This window comes from Notamacropus eugenii, chromosome 2 (assembly GCF_028372415.1).
Source record: "Notamacropus eugenii isolate mMacEug1 chromosome 2, mMacEug1.pri_v2, whole genome shotgun sequence".
Classification (NCBI taxonomy): domain Eukaryota; kingdom Metazoa; phylum Chordata; class Mammalia; order Diprotodontia; family Macropodidae; genus Notamacropus; species Notamacropus eugenii.
The window spans coordinates 2,407,149-2,412,251 of record NC_092873.1 but is presented as its reverse complement, the minus strand read 5'-3'; positions in this window follow the sequence as shown (position 1 = coordinate 2,412,251).

Below are 5,103 nucleotides of genomic sequence, written 5' to 3'. Positions count from 1 at the left end.
GAAAAATGGTCATTCAATGAACTGGAAGACTTTCAAGCATTCTTGATGAAAAGACCAGAATTGAAAAGAAAATTTGTGTTTCAGACACCAGAATCAAGAGAAGCATGAAAAGGTAAACAGGAAAGAGAAATCAAAAAGGACTTACTTAAGTTGAACTGTTTACATTCCTGCATGGAAAGATAATATTTGTAACTCCTGAAATTTTTCTCAGTATAGGAAGGGATCATATATAAAAAAAGTAATATTAAGGGATGAGAGAGGAATATATTGGGAGGAGAAAGGGAGAAATCGAATGAGGCAAATTACCTCTCATAGAAGAGACAAGAAAAAGCTTTTCCAATGGAGGGGAAAAGGGGAGAGGGGAGAGGGGAGAGGGGAGAGGAAACAAGTGAAGCATACCCTCATCACATTTGGCTCAAGGAAGGAATAACCTGCACACTCAATTTAGTATGAAAATCTATCTTACACTACAAGAAAGTAGTGGAGAAGGGGATAAGCAGGATTGGGGGGATGATGGAAAGGTGGGCAAATGGGAAGAGGGAGCAATTAGAAATGAACAGTCTTGGAGATATAAAAGGTCAAAAGAGAGAACAGAAGAATTGGGGAGTCAGGATAGGATGGAGGGAAATATAGTTAGACTTACACAACATAACTATTATGAAAGTCATTTGCAAAACATACATAGCCTATATTAAATTGCTTGCCTTCTCAGTGGGGATGGGTGGGGAGGGAGGAAGCAAGAAAGTTGGAACTCAAAGTTTTAGGAACAAATGTTGAGAATTGTTTTTGTGTACAACTGGGAAATAAGAAATACAGGTAACGGGGTATAGAAATTTATCCTGCCCTACAAGACAAGAGAGAAGATGGGGATAAGGGAATGGAGGGATATTAGAAGAGAGGGCACATTGGTGGAAGGAGAAATCAGAATGCACAGCGTTTGGGGTGGGAGGGGAGAGATGAGGGGAAAATTTGGAACTCAAAATTTTGTGGAAATGAATGTTGAAAACAAAATAAATAAATGAATGAATGAATTTTAGAAAAAGATTCACTTGATATGCCAACTCTTCCATAAATCTTTCCCTGTTCTTTCTAGCTGCAAATGTTGTTAGTCCTCCTCAATGCTTATAACTTTGTCTGGATCTTATCTAATTCTATATCACTCCCTACATTTTGTGAATAATATTTATGATTATCAGCTATACTGTGTAGTAGGAGTCATATAAATACGACTTATTTCTTTTGCATACTGTGGACAGAAGTAGCCAGTATTTGACTACTGCTACTTTGTGCATGTATGTATGTTTCATCTTCCATGCCTGGTTTTTGTTGCTCATCCTTAGTTTTCTTAGAGGACCAAAGATACCATGGGGTGATTTAAAGACTTGCATGCAAATTGGATTTAATTGAGGCAGAGTTGCACCAAATTATCAACCTCACTTTGTCTTCCAGTCATCGAAGAATAGTGGCAAGACAAAAGTCAGGATGACTGATAATGACTCAGGTTGACTCAGTGAATCACCTTTACATCTTCAATGTCTTACCAAGCTCTAAGGACTCCATAGTGCCTGCTTCAGCTGTCTTCCTGGTCATTAGAACAAATGTTTTCATTCACCCTTTATGCTAGGGAAGACTTCACATACTTAGGGTAGACACTCCTCTAACTTATCTATGGGTCTGAGACCTGTTGGTTCCTCTCAATCTGATTTAGCCCATCTGTTGAGACCGTTTCACTGGGGTGTGACCACTGCCTGTGTTACAGCTTCTTGGAGTCACAGGTGAGAGCTGGGTAGGTGGATGAGCAGCTCTGAAAAGGTCTTGGCAACCCCCATACCAGAGCTGCTAGTCCTCCCTGATCACACCATGAACCCCACCGTTATTGGTGCATGTTGGAAAAAATATTTCTTGACTTGAATTAACCCTATATGACTCAATATCCTGAAATGTATAGGTTGTACTAATTGATTTCTAAGATCCATCTAGTTCTAAATCCTAATGATGGTTATGCTTGGCATTTATTAAGTAGTTTGATTTTGCAATGTCCTTTTTAAATACTATCTCTTATTGGTGAAAAATTTTACAATTTCAAAACAATTTGACATACAGTATTTGCTATTCTTTTTAGATTGCTTGACTCCTGGGCCTATTTATTTCCATGAAGTTCAGTCAATTACTTAGGAATATAAGTCCTACCCAATCATCCTATCAGCAATATACCACTCCTTTTTCATTGTGATTTTACTGAGGAATAAATTACACCAAATCTTAAGCCATTTCCTCTGTCTCTCCCATACTGTACCTTCAGGATTATTCTCCTGACATATTGGAATAATTACTATTCATTGAGAATAGTGGGAGATTGGATTCATTTCAGAGGAAGTGATTTCACTTTGGGTTTCCTTGTTTGTATTAGGAACAGACTGACTGGCATCCTCATATGATATCCCTGCAGTACCTGTAATGCAGACTTACATTAGCCAGGCCATGGACTTGGGATCCATTTTCCTGAGTATCTCTGACCTCAGGGGAGGAACAGTGATCATTATCTGCTTTCCTTCAGAGTTGGAGCTGATCCTCCTAGAGTAGAATTCCCATTATCATCATTATAGTTATTTTCAGACTTAACTACTTAGGGATTTAACTGTAAATAACTAGGACAGTTAGCATGGCAGAGTAGTAGCTATTGAGCTATTCAGAGTCAGAAAGGCCTGGAATCAAGTTCTTTCCATAATACACACTATTTACATAACCCCATTCGACAAGCAACTTATCCCCTCAGCATTCCTAGTAAGTTTCTTAGCAGAGGACATGACACTCTGAAGAAGTAAAGGCCATTTCTTTACTGGCATGGGATTCAATATGGAAACCAAAGGTGGATTTTGGAGAATAGTCCATTTTCTTTAAAAGAGAAACCTTTGGGACTTGGCTAGAACATGCCATAGATGTGATACAGGGGTGATTTGGGACTGATCCTACGAAATGAAGTCAATTATGAGGAGCCTCTGGAACCTTGGTCTTGCCATTGTACACACTCAGAAGATACACTTTCTGAGGTCACTGCATTTCATGATGTCATAGGTTTGGAGTTGAAAGGGACTTTAAAGGTCATCAGATACAATCCACTCATTTTATACATAAGATAATTGAGGCAAGTCAAGCCAATACATATTAATTAAGCACTTACTGTGTACCAGGTACTGTGATAATCATCAGGGATACAAGTTAAAAAGAGATAGCCCTTGACCTCTAGAAGTCTATATTCTAATAGGGGAAGACAACGCATAAAAGAGAGTTGTAAAGTCAGGGCTAAGGGAGGTACCTAGACATAGTGGGCAAGTCTGAAGAATCAGAAGCAAAGCTAGGAGAAGAATAAAAGATGACTGTCCTGGGCCCTCAAAATGGACATTCTGAGAAGAACTTAATAAGAGACAAGGGGCCTTGGGGTGGAGAATTCATGGAAGATAAGAAGACCACGGGGTTGAGGGAACTTCCAGGGTCAAAAAGAAGCTGAGATATGGTAACAGTCTAGAGAGTGATGAGTCAAGCCGTGAGAGTCACAGAGAAATTAAGTGATTTGCCCAGAATCATATACCCCATTAGTGTTACATGCAGAATTCAAATCCAGGGCTCCCTGACTCCAGCTTCAGTACTCTATCCATCATACTATCTTATCTTTGACAGCAATTTCGAATGGAACAGGGATTTGAACCCTGGCCCTGAGGTTAAAAACATTTGAATTATCTGTGAATAGTGCTCATTAATATGGTAGCTTGGGGAGTCCTAAGGATTCCTCTATGAAATTCCTTTCTCCCAAGAGAACAGGAAGATGATAAAACTCCCTTGCCTAGAGGAGGGGAATAGTAATCTCAACAAAGTTCCCAGATCCTGTGTTCAAACCTTCTTGTAAGTGAATTTGTGTTTCCTGCTAAGAAAACTGTAGGTGGATATGTGGCTACTTCAGTATCCTTGATTTTTTCCTGTCATCTATTTTGATTAAATATCTTTTACCAATGATTGTATGAGTCAAACTCATTGGTGTGCAAGAAAACACACTGGGTTTAAACTAGAAGTTTGGTTACCAAATAATGTGGTAGACTCTGGAAATAGTGAAGACTCCACATATTGGAAGCAGGGCAAGTTACATAAATATTGAGTAAGTGGCATAAGTCTCCCTTATCTATAGAAGAGCCTGATACTTATTAAATGCCCTCAAGTAAACAGAAGCCCTCTTGCCTCTCAACTCTCAAAAATCATTATATTGACTGGGATTCACCTTCTTATATTCTTTTTGTTTCTTCCTTGAAGCATGGAGAGTCATGGAATCATGCATTTATTTCAACTCTCTCATTTTACAGATGAAGAAAATGAGACCCAAAGTTATCTAAAGTCACACAGATCATAAGTAGCACAGCCAGGATTTCAACTCATGTCCTCTGTTTGAAAGAACTCAACATTTTCTCCATTGTGGCACACTGTGTGTGTGTGTGTGTGTGTGTGTGTGTGTGTGTGTGTGTGTGTGTGTAGAGGTCAGAGATTATGAAGCCTGGAAAACAAGGAATTGAATTTGTTAGGTAAGTTTAGATAATCACACAGAATGCAGGTTGAAGAGAATAGAGGACTTGCAAGTCAGATTGCAATTCTGTAAGAAAGGTGGAAATGACATAGATCTGCCAACATTCCAAAGTGATAACCTTTGATTATGATATTTGAATGCTAATATCTTAGTACATATTTTGTTATTTGTTCAAGGGGAAATGATACTAGAAGGATGAAATTGGAAAGATCACCTGGACTTGAAGAATTCCAAGGTGGTGGAAACTTAATTTTTTCAAGATTTCTCCAAGAGAGGAAGATGTGGGACGGCTGTAATAAATGACAGATAATATTATTACACCAGAAGGGAATAAAAAAAGGCATCAATTACGAATTATGCATGTATATAGTTATTGACATCTGTAAGATATTCAAGAGGAAGCATGTGCCACCAACTTGTCTTCTATACAAAGGGAAAGATCATGAAAGTTTTTAGATACCATAACCACAGAGGTAACTTTGTTCAATCATCACTTAGTTATTAAATTAAAATGAGGCATAAAATAGAGAGAA